Genomic DNA, 17,177 nt, shown 5'->3' with positions numbered 1-17,177 from the left:
GAGCCCATCAAGCTAGTTTTACTGAAAAAGTAAACTCTCAGAAAAACATGAGCACTAATAATTCCTATTTAAAAATCTAAAGTATATAAAAAGTAAAAGACATTTTTAAATCTTGGGCTCTAGTTTGTTATGTTACCTCAATCCATTTTTTGTTTAATCGTGGAAAAAAAGTTGCAGCAGCTGCCACAAGGTTTAAAAAGTTTGTACCTGATCCCTTAATTCTTCATGGGCGTGTGTTGGGCGTCACATACAATAAAGAGTTTCCTTTAAAAGCCAGGACCGATTTGCTGAGGAGGCGAAAAGAGAACAGTCTTTTTAAATAACAAGGAAGCAAGAGTGTACGCTCGCTGTGCACCGACCTGCGTAGGTACATGATCCTATCTTCATAATCTGCCTCTACAATAACAGAGAGTGGCCTCGCCTTCGTTTTCGGGCCAACATGCTCACGGGCAGTCGAATGGGCGCAGATGAGTTTGCTATTTCAACAACGTGTGTAATGAAAGAATGAAAATTATCTTATATGTCTGTGTGAACTATAAAATATACCAAACAAGTATTCCAAGATGAAGCCGTTACAACAACAACTTTTTCTAAGCTGAGTTGGTGAAGAAGTATATATCGTTATTCACCAGTACATGTACGACTTCATACGAGCTCAAAAATACTTGTACATGGTATCAGAAAGTATAGTAATGCTATGTCCCCAATAGTCATAGTATTTTCTCAAGCAAACATAAAATGTACATGACTGGAGCGGACGTTTATCAGACATGTTTTACTTAAACCTGTCAAAGGAGTGAGCACAGCCTAATGGGAGCTATGGGAAACAGGAGGACATGTGAATGGGGGACCTATAGGGTAATGTTACATCCTGTACTTATATTGTACACACTCACATCGGGCAGCGTCCCCTCCTCTAATACACCGCTGACAGACGACACACCCTCCCCAGCCCTTCCTGCGAGTGTGTGCCAGCTCCGGGCTCCTTCGCAGAGCCATAACTCATAAGTTGCTATAGTCACCACACTATACTGCACCTTCTGCTGGGGCACATAATCAACAGCCCGGCCTGTTTTTTAACGGCTCAGCAGAGAGAGGAAGCCGAGAGGAAGTGTGTGTGAACACAGGCAGTCGGACAGGAGAGGACGTTTTCCACTGAAAGTGGTTAAATAAATAGAGAAGGTGGCCCGGGAGAGAAAACTGAACAACACGACAGAGTGAACCCGGTGAACTCCGAGCGGCAAGTGGTTACTCCGCTATATGATCTGTATTTGCCATCTGTGATAAGAGGAAATTAAAGTGTTGAATGGTCAAAGTAAAGTTGTCCTTATTATTAGGGTTTAACAAGAAACAACACACTTTGTCCTCACTGGTTTATGTCCACACGAGGACAACATACAGTGTGAAATGCAGAAGTCCAGATGTTCAGTCCCCTTCAAGATTCAGGAATTATTCCCCGGTGTCCAAACTCTGATTAAGATCCAGACCAAAATGTTTGTTTTGTGAAAATCTGTTCAGCTGTTTCTGTGCAATCTAAACAAACCGTCCAATAAACAACAGACTGTAAGTTACTCAAAAGAAAATTTGTTTTCTCGTCCCCAGAGTTTGACATTTCTAAAGCCTTCACATGAACAGTACATATAAGATCTCTGTGTCGTCATGAGCTGCCTCTCACTGACTCACTGCGTCCGTCTCTGAGGATCTCTGTCAATCGAAATGGAACAGGTCAAACAAACGTCTTTACTTTCGGAAATGCTTTTTATTTTCCACCATGTCTTGTAATCGTCTCAAAGGTTTTTCACTTTCTTCCTGACTATGTAGGAAAGAGCTCGATCTCGCACTGTTAAGGGAAGTGATTAAAAACAGAAGAACAGTTTGGTGCAAATCGTTCCAGTATTTTTAGAAAAAACCTGCTGACAAACAAGCACTTGTTCTTCGGTTGTGCAGCGTTTGAACTGTTTCATACAAGTAGCAGGCTGGTTTGTTTGTGCACCGGATTCTGACAGCAGACCGCTTGTTATCCCGTTAGCCCGTTAGCTTGTTAGCCTGTGGACTTTGGTGCTGCTGCAGTTTGGCGGAGTTACACAACTTTTAGTGTCTGCAGTGTCAATGACTGTCGCACATTTTGATTTCAATTGTTTTTACTGTCTTTATTGGTATTTTCTAACACACCTGTCACATAAAAGAGCGTTCATACAAGTCTGGGTTAATTTTTACGGTAAATATAATAAACATGTGGCATTAACTTAATCATCGCAGTAAGTAAAATCACTTATTGATTTCATAAGTCATCAGCTTTATGTAAGTCCAGTTCCTTAACGCACAGAATTATTTGCAGCTTAGTATTTACAACAGGGACCTGGTTTCAGGTAACACGCAAAAAAGGTTGTGTAAAATTTCTGTATTAAATTTCTACAAGCTATGCACGTCATCGCTGAGGAAACACCGACGGTTGCTCTTTCCAAGATCACAACTCAACCGCCAACACAGGAGGACGAGGGGGCCGTGGCCATAATTCTGGGTAATGGGTCCAGTTCAGTTTGGAGCTTTGCTGGTGTGGGTCGGCAAGAAGTGCTGTGACTCTCAAGATTAACGAAGGTGCTATGTAGACGGAGGAAAGAGATTGTCTCCGTCTTGGCTTCTCAAATGAGGAACTTTAACGCAACTGCAAAAATCCTGCTCCGTCTTCAAACACAGATGAAGATTCACCTCCGTGTTAAACAGCTGTTCTTCTCCGGGCCCTTGATATATAAACTCTTTCATTTCAAATAGCACCACGGCCTCATCGCTGTTTACGCATTTTATTCTTGTTGTATAACGTCTCGGTGTATAACGTCACCGAGACAGTAATAAGAATGGAATTAATATGGCTGTTAATTTGACTTTATCTCACTTGGAGATGAATTGGTTATTTTAGTATAGTATAGAATAGTGTAGTATAGTACAGTATTCAAATATCGCATTAATTCATTCATACTTTCAGTAATCCTAGATAACCCTTCTCATCCCACATGTTCGTCTCGATGACTGAGGCGTCCACCGGCTGCTGGGTCCATGTAGTGTTGAGCATCTACCTGCGACAAACAATCAGTGTGATGAAATAAACACACAGAGGCAGCGTGCACGTGTCGAAGTATATCTTAACCTGTGCGTCTGTGGTTGTATGTTTGCACATATACGTTCCCCACACGAACAATCGCAAACAAAGACGAAGATATGCTGTGTGTGTGCTGTCGATGTGAAAAAATCATGCACACGCTCAACAGAAGACTTTCATCTCGGCGAACCTGTATATTTACAGACCAGCTTCCTGTCCCTGCTCAGACATTCTGTTTAGGGACGCTCAAACAAACAGAGGTTCCTGGAGAACAATTAGAACAGCTTCCTGTCGTGATTATTAAACTAGCGTAACTAATGGAGCCTGTAAAATCTGCACCGGTGAAAGAATCGCTGCTTCAGACTGTTTTCTGTGATCAAAGGGCAGCGTTCACATTTGTCACCTACAGTAATTATGTCGTGACGGCTTTGCCAGCGACCGTGTGAATGAATGAGAAAACCTTGTGTGAAAAATTTTAATCATTACACTTCATTTGAGCCTTGCATGAAATTAAAAGTGTTACTCTGCTCGGAGAAGGACAGACGGCCACACAATCTATCAGACTTTTTGAAAAGTGAAATCTAAAACTTGACAGTTATTAAATTAAGAGCTTTATCTATTACGCTTTACTTCCAGCATGTAACTGTTAGTCATCCTTTACCGGTTCATAATGTGAATTTTGGACTCATATAGTTCACAGCTGCAGCGACTCTTTTTACCTTCTGTCTAATATGTTCCATTTTAGCTCTTGGTCCGCCTTCCAAAAAGCCCGGTCTCCTCTGATTGGTCAGCCGGCCGAACCTTTTGTTTTCGGGTAAACTGTTCAGAGTGTGTTTTTTGGAAATGTCCCGCCCCTCGCCCAGACAATCCCTGATCAGCTGTGAACACCGCTGTAGACGAGCAGGTTGCATGTTACTTGGTGACGTAGACACTTTACAGGAACAAAGTCAGTCTCCTCGGACTTTTCTTCTTCTGCGACAGACTTTGTCCTTTTTTTTAGCAGAACTTCCATGTGCATGAAAAAGCTGTGACAAAGAAAAAACCTGAAAAAGCATAAAATTGGCAAGATCGTCAGAAAATGCTTTTGTGGTCTGACAAACTTAATATTAAACGGAAAATCTGCATTTCAGAGCCGGTGCTTATCAAACACATAACTCAGGCTGTATTGAAGGAACACACTCAGCAACCACCTTCAGCCAACCTCTCCAGAAACCCTCCTGCTGTCTGCCACGCCCTCCTAAACCCTTCCCGCTCCATTGTGCCATTATGCGCCAAGTCCGGGTGGAGCCCCAGCCTCCAGGATCTAAGCTCAAGGCAAGCCCCTCACATCACAGCATGGCTGCCCTACATTCCTCTCACTTATCTTGGGTAGCTGAGCACAGATGGGCCCCTGAGAGAGGTTGAGACATCGGGTTGGCAGCGAAGCTTTGGAAATGCTTTCTGGCTGCCAAAATAATTACCTGTCACACAGGGGCAATAGTTTGTGGTGAGAATCAGAGATTTTTTACACCATGAAATGAAGTAGTCTTGGGGATAGTGTACTTAGCCCTCCCTCTCTTGCTCTGCTTAAATTACTGGACTCTCATTCAGCTGTACTCGCTCGTTTCACTTCCCCTTGCTGCGCTGGTCTCTCACATTTCACCACAATTCATTACCACCTGTCAATCATCTGTCTGAGGCAGAGAAGCTTACACCCGGAACACCGGAGAAGCTGCAGCCAACAAGTCTGATGAACGAGAAGACCAGATCACACGTAACACTTGTCCTTCTGTCTTTGAAACAAGTTATAATTGATTGTACTCCTGGAACACCCAGCTTTGAATAACCATATCGAATTAATTGTTTAATTGATTCAAACTATGCCACCAATTACACGTGTTTGCTGACCATTCAACAAAAACTATGTTTCTGTGAACATCCATAAATCTAATCCCATCTGACGTTGGGTGAAAGGTGAGTACAGACTTGGCAGGTCTGTCTGTCTACATGTTAAATAACCCACATGTATATGGACTCTATCGACAACAGTATCAAAATGTCTTCAGGAGGTCAAACCCTGCGCTCGCACTCAGCCTCTAATTCCCTGCCCCCATCACTACACCTGTCTTTTAATTGGTTGGGGAACTTTGACGGACTTGTTGCACAAAAAAATCTAAGAGCAGAAGAAATCTGAGAGTGTAGGAGTGCAAGAAGAAGAGCTGCAACACAGGAAAGCAGCAAAATATTTGAGTGCAAGCGAATAGTTCTATAGCATCGGGTTTACAAAATCAAAGTCCTGCTCTCAAGTTGAAAGACAACACTTTTGAACCAAGAGAGGAAAAACCTACATATGTCAAACTGAAAAATTTAATCCAGAAAAATTTGAGCCAAATGTTCTTTGGACAGAATTCTGCAAGAAGCAGAATTCCTGAGCTGTCAGGTCCGAGTGCTGCAGAGGAAAACACTTGAGGGGGGTGAAGATGGGAGGAATGCAGAGGAGAACGCTCACGTGCACCTCTCACATGCTTCATGACAAAATATACTTTGTCTGTGGTTCTTGGCCCCACAGCAGCATTCAGTGAGAAACAGCAAGGAAAAAGAAATAAATCCACGTCTCCACACCAGCGCTGTGTAAACGCTGCGTGCATCACATCTGTCAGTTCACGTAACTCAGCTCTGAAGCTTTTACCGAACATTAGATACAGGATTACTTCAATTAAAGGAGTGTGGTGTAATGTAAAGTTATGATTTGAGAGGATTTGAGTTGAAGTTTTTTAATGATTAATGAGTTTAGAGTTCACAGTTTTCTAATAGCTAATGAGCTTGAATGTCTTTGATTCAAAGATCCTGTCAAACGAATGTCTGAGCAATTTAATTCCACTTATTTATGTGTTTAGCTGTGGAGGAAATTGTTGATTGGCGTTTACAGTAGCCAGTAAATTAGCAATAAGTAATTAGCAGCTCAACGGGGAAATTCCTGACAACAGCCTGGTAGCCTAATAGTTTAATCATACTCAACAATGCTGCTCGTTTGCTTTTCTTTCCACCAGGAAGCGAATGTGACCACCCTGTAATGGCTTCCACACTGCCTCTGCACTACACAAATGTAAATATGCTAGAATGGCAGGTAGCTCAGACTCCTCCGATAGAAGAAACTGGCTCCTATTGTAAAAAGGATTTTAGTTTGAAGCCCATTCACCCTCCACGCTCCCTCCCCGACACCTAATATGTAAACGCGTGTGCGTCTGAGGAATGCTTTGAGAGGCTTGATGGATTCTGCCCACGCCGTAACTCCCTTTACTAAGAAATAAACAAATGTGAATTATGATACGAGGCGCCCAAAAACTGTCCCGACACCCTCTGGTGTCTTTATTATCAGTGTGAGGGTGGCTCACCTCTCCAGAGCCTTCAATAACATCAGTTGAGCTGGAACAAGCCGTCTCTTCTTTCTCAGAACTATCGCCATGGGTGTCTGAAAAGAACCACACATTTTCTTTGTCTTTCCTGAAACAGGACACTGAGCAGGAAACAGTGGCACAGGTCAGCAGAGTTTATGAATTGTCTATCCCTCAGTCAGGGTTTGAAACGTTCTCTACTATTGACATGACAGTGATAATTTTGATTTCTTGCACAGCTGCATTTACATCCCATTTAAATCCCACATAACCTGATCTCTCTGCGTGTTGGGAGAACGCGGCATTTGCTTGACCAAATGTTATTGTTGCAAAAAATAAAATGCGACAAATCGAAGTCTGACCCGAACAATTCACTTCTCTCTGAAGAGAAAATACTCTCACTGCTACTCGAGGTTATACACAGAGAATGGAGTCTATTTATAAAATAAAAAATAAAATAACATTAGGCCATTCTCAAAATTACCACTAAATTATCTACCTGCAGCGGACCACTCCTGCGCAATTACTTGGCTTGAAAGTTCATATGTAATTTGTTTTTTTTCGGGAATCTGGGAAAAGAATAAACCGTATGAATAGAGATGCATAATTATGACATGATTCATGAAAATTGCCTTTGACCGCAGGACATAAAAACAGGGTTTAATCATGTTTACCAAGTCGTGCTGGACGGAGCTGGAGAGCAACGCGGTCAGGTCCAGCTCTGACGAGCACTTTCAAGCTCTCGACTGGACGCATGGAAACCAGTGAGGTATAGTTCTAGTCAGGAGATTTGCTTCCTACAATACTTAAATGTTTTACAAGCAAGTGAAAAAGATTAAATTGAGAATAACTTATGACTTTCCACTCTTTGCAGGACAGAGCAAAATAAAATGTTAGAGTAGTCAAAGTATTTTTATTTGGCTGTAGCGCAGTGTGTTATCTTACATGTTTTGGCCCTGCTACCAGTTTGGCTTAGCTTAGCAATGGTGGTTGTCAATCGATCACGTAGAATTTTGCGTTACCGTTCATGGTCCCGAGAGGATGAACGGTCATGACTCGGTGCTCCTGTGACTTTTCCTCTTCTGGCATGAATTTACTATAAAACTGTCCGGTAATACAGTATGTCTCACAATCTACAATATCTACTGGCACAACATGTACGACAGCAGAGTACAGCCTCACAAAATCAGGCATGACTGCGGAGTCTTGTTTAACAGGGATCCCGATCCTTGTCCAACCTTAACCGAGCCTTTTCGTTATCTAACCTTAATTTAATGCGCCACAGCGACTTGTCTTTCCCAGATCTTAAGCATAAAGCAGTTGCCATGTCCAGGTATCATAGAAATAAAAAAAGATGTCATGCAGGCACTATGAGGTTGAAAAGACAAAACTGACACTTATAATGGTGCAACATACGAAGTTCATGGTTTTTGGAAATCCCCAAAAAGTCCCTCTCAGCCCTTGCTCATCCTCAGGTTTACTAAACCAGCGTCTCCTAACACCCATGAACTCTGGCTGAGCAGAGGGCTGTGGTTTTGCACCCTGCAGCAAAGCCACTGCTCCGGTCTGGCACAGTCCAGCCCCAGGGCCAGACTCACTGGGGAATTTCAGCTGAATTCAATTTCACCTCTGGCCTCTGTCGCAGCAGCTTGAGCCACACAGACACAAAGGGCTAAGTTTCACATTGAACGTGAGAACCCCCTCATCTTCTGACCCCTATTACCATAACAATCGACCAGAAAATGGAACTCAGGGCGAAGAGGAACAAGACAGGAGAGAGTACGTTGAGGCAAAATGGCTCATTTCCGGGAGATTGGTTTACCTTTCTCACCCGCAGAGAGACGGCGTTCTGTTGGCGTCGTGCGCATGTTGCGTTGCTGTGACACAACACGCACAGAGATCACCTGAAGATTTAAGATTTGACAGAAATCTGGTGCAGACACTAAAGCTGCTCATGCAAAAAAAAGCGGCCAGAGAGGGACACTCGATCTGTAACTGAAATAAAAGACAGGAACAGACAGCGATGTAAACAGTACCGCCAACACTGAACACACCACATGTTCTTATTTTCTCTCAGTCACAACGACAGACCATCGACTGCTTCCACTTCTTTCCTGCATCGCTTCATTTTAAGTCATATATTCAGTCAGCTGAGCGACAAGTCAAGGTTCAGTCGAGTTGCTTTATATGTCATTCACCGTGCAAAACTATTTTAGGTGCAGCTTATCCATGGAGGTCGTCTCGAGGAACGCTTGTAGCCACAGCTCCTCTTTCAGCTCATCTCATGGCTGTCATTGTGTTTGGACCAGGTTTGTTTTAACAGTGAACATAATGGCCTCTAGCAGTGTAATGATTCTTCTAATTGGTGGTTTGACTCAGACCATCTGTGTGTTGGAGCACGGTTTGGTTCGGACCTCGAGTTTGACAGTGATCAGAATGTCTGACTTGAATGTGCCTGATGGAATCTGCGATCTCAGAGTTATTATCTTGATCTCACTTCACCTCATCCTATAACTCGTAGTGTTCGTTGTGAAATAAAAAGCAGTTTTGTTGAATCGTTAAAGTAACGAGAGCTCAGTGGGCCGCACCCACAGCGGTGTCAGTGTGTTGGGGCCTTGTTTTTGTGACAGAAGACATCCTCTATCATAAACTGACAATAAATATGTCTATCTTGTTTGCTGCTCACATTCTATGTCACTGAATAAGGCTGACATATATTTTATAAGTACAATATTATAAATTTGCATCTGATGTTTTGTAAATGTTTTAATTTCAATGCAGTTTTTGTAATTATGTCGTCATTTGTTTAGACTGCTGTTTAGACTTACCTAAAAACATGGTCAAGTATGATTTTGTTTATATATCTTTACTTTCAATGTTGCACCTCTAAGCTGAGCAAAAGTACGATGTCAGCGTGGTTAAAATAAAAGCAGCAGTCAGAGGTGGGGTTGGCATCTCGACAACTGCTCATCCAAAAAACTCATTAACAGATATATTGAATAAAAGTTCAACCACCTCTGAGGTAACAAGGAAAGAGAGACAGTTTCATTCCTTGGTGCTTTGTCTTATGTTGCCTGTAGGTCCCACATGACGCTGGGAAACAAGTTCAGAGTTTAAAATAAAAGTAATACACAAGGACGTGAATCCTGTACATCGAGTTGTTTCATTTCGAACGAGTGACCAGACAGAGCCTTGCCTCCCTCCCTCCCTCCCTCCCTCCCTCCCTCCTACTGCATCAGAGCCTGTGGTCATTACTGCCCTCCAGACTGCTTTTATCATCTCTATAAATCTCTGCTGGCTCAGACGCGGCATAATGAGGAGACCTGCACGGCTGTCAACCTGCACCTCGCACCCCTGGCGAGAGAGAACAGAGGGGTATGAAATTGGCTGAGGGAAGCTGGAGAGAGACAGACAGAGATGTAGAGTTAAAAAGAGAGATTAAACGCTCATGCCCCGCTCCTTCCCTACAACATTCACAATGCTTCTTTCCATAATTCACTTATTTGTACCTTCAATTACTTGATTAGTCCCCTTGAATTAAATTATTTTAAACCGTGACTAAATTGTGCTGTAAATGACTGAATTCATTCCGTGTGTTGTTTCAGTCTAAGTTCAGCCTATGTCCGATGGATGCACTTCAGATTTTGGCTGTTAAACACAATACATCATAGATCAGTTCACTCCCAGAACACAGACTCTCTCTCTCGTGGCTCCAAGAGTCTGTAAGAGTAGAACGGGAGCATTCAGCCACCAGCCTCCTCTCCTCTGGGTTCTGGAGGCAGACACCATCTCTGCATTTAAAGTTAAACTTAAAACTTTATGATGAAGCCCACAGTTAGTTCTGGATCAGGTGACTTATGCTGCTGGGGTCGACTCCCATCAAGCACTTCTCCCTTTGTCTCTCTGCCCCCATATTCACTTATTTATATGCAGGTATCTCCGACTCCAGAGCTGCAGGATAACACAAATCATTGTACTTATTATAAATGATAATACTTATTATTATTAATTATTAAATGACATGTTGCTGCTGTCATTAATAATCAGTTATTGTTTTCATTAGAACTAGTCAGAGCTGATACAAGTGTTCCTGGTCCCTCTCTCACCTCTCTCTCCCCCTCTCCCCACTATCTCTCTCTCTTCTCCACCCATCTTTCATCTCTTCCCCATTTTTTTCCCTGCTCACCCCGACCGGTCGAAGGCAGATGTTGCCCACGTTCACTCTGGTCCCAGAGGTTTTCTCTCCACAGTCTCCAAGGTGCTGCTCATCGTGGGAACTGTAGAGTCTCACTCTAAACCTTAAGGTCTTCACTTTCTATGTAAAGTGCCTTGAGATAATGTATAGCATGATTTGGCGCTATACAAATGGAATTGAATTGAATACTGTTATGTTGTCGTTGAAGTACTTTACAGCATGAATGACATCTTTCATGATCAAATGACGTGAGTTCATAGATTCAGCTTCTGTAGCCGCTAACTGCAACATAAATAAGGGGTTGGGCTAAATATTGTACAAAAGACGGTAGTGAATCTGAGAGGGACGGATTATCATGTATTATTATAATGCAGGGTTCAGGGGCAGATAGAGAGACGGAGTGGTCTCCTTGGGGACAGAGTTATTGTGAGGATGACCTCGGTGACCTGGGGGCAGAGTGAGCTATCAGGAGATCTGTGGAATAATGAGGGGCGAGACCTTTGAGAGCTTTGCAAACAAACAGAAGAATAGTAGAATTTGGATTCTGTATCGAACTGGAAGACAGCAAGTTTAAAATAACGGGAATAGTATGTCTGCCAGTAGCGTTAGAAGTATAGCAGCTGCATTTTTCCAGAAGGACCACAAGATCTTTAACCAGAGAATTTAAAATGTTGTTGTTTGCATAGGAGTCAATTTAAAAAGTGAAATTATGTTTTTTTTTTAAGTTGCATGTTGCAATTCTTTGATTTTAAAGTGTTATCCAGTGTCACCTACATAAGGATGAATTTTATTTTTGAAAGATGGAGTCAAGAGAAAACATATGAAGTGAGAATAAATGTGGACCTAAATTTGAACCTTGAGGGACACCACATCTGATGTTGGCAGATGATGATATCCACTGTTTCTACCAAACCAGTACGGAGAACCTATCATTGTATTTATTTGAGTAAATGAAAATTTTTATTCCTTATGATCACCTAATCTTTACATGGTAATGTACTTTTTAAAGATACTTTTAATCATCATAAGTTTTTTCTATATTTATTTTTTTATTATTTCAATGGGTATTACTATAATTATGTGCAGTCTTTAATTATGTTTTTGTACTATTCAAATGTTTTCCATTTTATATTCATGAGTTTAAATTTATTTTTGATTATTGTGTTTGTTTTAAACATGTTTTAAAATATGTTCAAATAATTGGGCCTTGTCTTATTTCTCAGTAAATTACTATCCCATTCACATTTGCATTAATTGCTAAAATCACTTTACAGCAGCAATTAACAGAACTCTGTCAAGTTTCTAACTCAAGTGACTTTACACCAACGTGATCATTTCAATAAAATATTCATTATAGACGCACTGTGGTGCTGAGACATGAGGGGTGCATGAGGGTTGAGTTCTGGGCACAGAAAGATTTGTGGCAGACCTGCATGTAATGGTTCTAATTCATTTTTGTCCTCACAAGGCTGTCTCTCTTTTTTAAATCTACAGTGTCCTCGTCTTCTCCTTCGTCTTCTTCTTCTTTGCTCAGCCCACCCCGTCTTTTTCTTCTTCTTTGTTCGGTTTGTGTGCTAGAAATGTCCTTTTATACTGCCAACCTCTCTGTGTTTTTTTTTTAAATTTTATCTAGGAACCTCACACACATGCAGCTGACTGGTACAACTGCTCGGGGGGAAAGGTGACAAACAGCTCTGGAGAGACAGTCCAGCTCTGACCGCAGTCCAGCTCTGACCTCAGCGACCCAAAGTTTACGTGTGTCTATGTGAGAGAGCAGAGAAAACATGTAAGCCAGCTGAACTCGTCTACCTCTCCACTCTGGAGCGTTGTTTCTGATGTCAGACAGAAGAACCTTGCATCACTGCTGACGCCCGAGCAGCCGGTAAACGAAACACTCTGACAGCTGATGCGTAGCACGGACCGCGACCCACGATGAACCCTGCAACAACAGCCCCGTCATCCAGCGGCAGCCCGGCACTTCCTCGGGTTCGGTCTCATGCCGTCCCACGCTGCCAGGAGCTGTCTCCAAACCGCCCACGCTCGGTTATGTAACGGGATAATCCTCTGTAGTCATTAAAATGATGCACAACACTGGAAGTATACCGCCACATAACTATTTGATGTCTTTGGTGAAATCAGTGCATTAATGTTTGATAATCATAACACCTTGCAGCAGATTATAGGGCCATACATGAAATTCCTCCACAAACGAAACCCCCACTGGACTGGATCTAAAATGCAGAAGAATATTTGAGGAACTGCTGCTTCTTCCTCTGACACTTTAATGACCCCAGCGTCTCCAGACTCCCTGGCTCTTTCTCAGACATCTCAATCACCCTCCTCACTGCTATGCGAGAAAAAAAAACTCATTTCACATGAACACTGTGTGGCTCCTCCGACAGAAAGAAAATGGCAGCCTCTCCATCATCCAGCAAACCATAAGCCTTCCTTTATTTCCCTTCCTCATTAAACTCTGAATAACTCAGTAGAGAGGCAGAGAGAGGAGAGACAAAAGTGATTGAATTCTGGTTCGAGGAATAAAAGCCCCTTGAGGTTGCCATTTTGAATGTGAGCCATGTTGAACAGGCTTGATCCAGAGATCCCAGAGACAATGGGACAACGAAGAAAAGTCTATAGACAGAGCTCCAGACCAGCGGACCCACTGTAGATAATGTACCATTGGTGTTGTGTCATTGTGCTGGGAGGCTGGAGTCATGATGATGACCCGTCACGACCTCGCGGGGAAGTGGGCAGAGGCGGAGGAAGGAGGTCAGAGGGAAATGGCGGCACCACACTCGATACCTCTGTTCCGAAGGTGCACTGACAACACGCTCGCACTGAAAGCAGCCCAATTATTTCAATACACCAGCAATCCTGGGAAACTGGGAATGCAAGAAAAGAGAAATGGGTCTGACATTCAGTCAGGCGGGGCCGAGGGAGGTAACAAGTTCACAGGCCTTTCACAAAACATGGCGGCCTGCTGTGTGATGGATCACGGAGCCTCAGATGGGCCGTCAGGGGTGGGACTCAAGGAGTTCCACCCCCCCCCCCCCCCCCCAGAAAGAAGGGAGTCATCCTGACAGTTAAACAAATGAAGTCCTGATGGTTGTGATATAAGCAGCTCCAACAGCGTTTTCTGAGTCACCCCATATGGAGCCACAATACTGCTGCTAAAAAAAAAAACGTTGCTTGAGACAACACCTCACATTCACGTGTATTCTGACAACAAACAAAGAAAAATGTCCTGAATTGAGGCAGTTGAGCAGAAAAGGTGACGTTGAACTGTAACTGACGGGTCCTTTAATTAAAATGAGGCAAACCTAATAAGTGCCAAAACCCAATAAAGCTTTTTATTTTAAAGGGGCACTCACAGCAACGTTGAGTCTTTAGCTTCCACGAAGCTACTGTAGGAGAATGATTCAGTTCAAACAGCAGAGGTCGAGATTTGTCATTCTGTTCATTTCCTCTTTTGATGAAATTCCTTTCCTCGATTATTCCCTCAAGTATAAATAAAGGATGATGACGAGGAGAAATCCTGACTCGTAGGGAGTCAAGCATCATCTTTCATTAGACCTTCGTCTTTCAAAATTCAAATTTGGAATTCAGATTTCTGTATCAAAGCCCAACCTGAGATAACTTGGATAATGGTCGGTTTCACAAGATGAATATCATTAACTGTGACGACTAAACCTGACCTTCACAGTGTGTGCAAAATCAGTGGAGTGCCCCTTTAAAGTCACACATTGAAAATGTATTTCCTCTGCTACATGTGATGCGTTGGCTTCAGTCAGGCTGCACCTGCCTGAATAAGAAACGAATCGCGTCTGATATAATGAAATAAATATGAAAACACAAAAAAAGAAATCTTAACTCAAGGTGTCCCCTCAGCAGATGGAACCGAGGTTATGTGCAGATATTATTTCCAAGGTTTGGACGGAAACTTTACAATCAAATTACATTTCAATATTTTCAATATCTCAATTGAAAAAAGAATTTAATCAAGTATCTACTGTGTGAAATGAAAATTTATGACATCAAAACTAAATAGAGATACTGCAGCCCCCAACTTTGTTATAAATTGTTGGAAATTGCCGACAAAAAACTTTGTCCTGCGCATTTTCTTGAGTGAAAATCTTCACTTCGTGAAAAAAAAATGACGACAACTGCCGTTACTACTGTGAACATGTAAATACAGCTTATCAGTGATTAAAGCAAGAATATAATACTGACTAAACATTCATAATTTTGAAATTGTATAACTAACTGCTTCCTTTGGGTGTCTGAATACATTGCATCATTTTTTTGTGGTAGTTGAACATTTATGTGAAAGATATCTGTAAAGTAAAAATAATCAGAATCTGAAAATTAGCCTGCATCTTTTAGGATAATCAATTTTTTAATTGTACAAATTTTTTAATTTCTTGGAATCAGTTGCTGCTCTTTGTCAAGTCTCACTGTGAACTACATTTCTTTGAAAAACAAAAGGAGGCTCAGGATTTAGGAAATGACTCTATTTATCACAATTGTCTGACATTTTACAAAAACAATATGAATTATGAAAATTATCAGCAATTTAATCTGAAGATATTAAAAAAATATTAGAAAATGTATCTGTAAGCCCAAATTGACCAAAAAGTAAAAGCATCAGTGGAAAAATATCATTGGACACACACACAAACACACACAATCTACAATATTCCTTAAATATGATAATAATAATAATAATAATATGAGCTATTCAAAATTCGATCTCTTCTTGCCATAGTGTACATGGTGTGCCCCTGTTCCAAAGCTCAGGAATAATAAACCTGTCAAAAACAAGTCTCCTGGGAGGCCACTGCTGACACTTAGTTGTCAGTGGCAAAGCATGCTGGGATGGCTAATGGGACAGGCCCTCGGGGGGCCCTCAGATGGAAGACAGTCACAGACAGGTGAGCTGTCTGTTGTGTTCAATATTAGATTGTAATCAATAATAACCTTCCTGCCTTCGTGGACTTAAAAAACGAAATTGTGTTGGCTGTTAAAAAACAAAACAAATAAAAACATATCTGCAGGATAATTGTAACTTTGATTAAATTCAGAAAATATGATTCGATTTGGGGAAATTAAGTTTAGGTGAAGGCAGCAGGAATTTACAGGTATGAAACCAAACTAGTAAACATCCTCCCTCGTTGCAGACGCAAAAAGATGCTCTGGGACAAATGCATCCAAGACCCCGCCACAGAACTTGAAATTTAATCACGCCTCTGTCACAACCCCTACACCGCAAACACACACACACACACACACACACGAGTGAACAACCAGGCTACAGTGCGTCTCTACGATTTCTCCCTTATCGTAACCACGTGTCAGCATTCACCGAGCTCGTCCTCCCTCGACACACACACACATGCACATGAACATCTGAGCTGATCAACTGAACAGTTTCCATTTAGTGGTGGCAGCAGCTGGAGTTTCAGTCCTCTCCCTCTGCTGACGGATGGTGCTGAGAGGAGATGCTGTGATGCTCAGCGTCTCATTCACTTTGTCAGTCTTGTTACACTATTCAGTGGCAGCACACACAGAGTTTTCACAAAACAAGCCGATGTAAAAGGACTGTATGCACAACGTACACAAACCAAACCGGAGTTTGGAGGCAGTGATAAAAGCAAGAGAAGGAGAAAGAGCAAAGGAGTTGTTGGGTCTTTCCTGGGCACTGACCTGGACAGCAGAGCAAACACAGCGCCGGTCAGCCTCTCATCTTGCTGCTCCTCTCAGATTTCACACTCCAGCTCCCTCCTGGCCGCCTTTTGAAGTTGGTCCCTCCGCTGTTTGTGAGGTAAAAGTCGTTGGCAGAGGAGGGAATGAGGGTGAGGAAGAGGGAGATGGGGTGAAGTCTTTGTCTCTTGCCTTTTTTCCCCTCTTCCTCTTCTTCTTCTTCTTCTTCTTCTTCTTCTCAGTCTATTTACTTCCCCTTGATTCTTCACTAGCTGAAATCTGCAACTCCTCTTGCTCTTCCATTGCATAAAAATAAAATTTTAAAAATGAGCACACACATACACACTACTGGGAGAGGAGGAGAAAAAGAACATAACAGAGAGAGAGAGAGAGAGAGAGAGAGAGAGAGCGGCAACAAAAGTCTCAGTCACCTTGTCTCCCTCCTGTTCAAATTTAGAGGCTGCTTTTCAAGCTGCAAGGCAAACTCTACTGGGCATGCCCACAACTGAGCACACAAGTTCATTTGTAATGAACACTCACTTCCTCTTGTTCTTGTGTTCTCCCTCCTCCCTCACGGCTCTTTCTCTCCCTCCCTTCCCAACCCGGTCCTCCCTCCCCCCCCTCCTTGCAGGTCTCAGTACAGCAGGGATTAGTAATGCTGCTTGGACCTATGTCAAAAAATAAACAGTGCAGTGTAATTTAAGATAAAATTACAAAGACAATATTTTGCTGAGTAACATCATTTCAATCACAAACTCGGTCTCGCTGCCAAAAACACCATTATTACTGGTGTGCTGCATATTTTCAGTCC

The 17,177-nt window shown here is 42.3% G+C and overlaps 1 long non-coding RNA gene across 1 annotated transcript in view; it reads right to left on the bottom strand.

Annotated features, from left to right (window-relative positions):
* Nucleotides 1-16,884, bottom strand: part of LOC109639353 (uncharacterized) — a 72,975-nt gene extending 56,091 nt beyond the window's left edge. The window contains exon 1 of the long non-coding RNA XR_011244472.1: nt 16,370-16,884. This is a non-coding gene — a long non-coding RNA (uncharacterized lncRNA). The remainder of the gene's footprint in view (nt 1-16,369) is intronic.
* Between the last annotated feature and the right edge of the window lie 293 nt (nt 16,885-17,177).

This window comes from Paralichthys olivaceus, chromosome 11, assembly GCF_024713975.1.
Source record: "Paralichthys olivaceus isolate ysfri-2021 chromosome 11, ASM2471397v2, whole genome shotgun sequence".
Lineage (NCBI taxonomy): Eukaryota > Metazoa > Chordata > Actinopteri > Pleuronectiformes > Paralichthyidae > Paralichthys > Paralichthys olivaceus.
The sequence above is the reverse complement of the archived record's forward strand: the minus strand, read 5'-3'. Positions and strand labels throughout refer to the sequence as shown.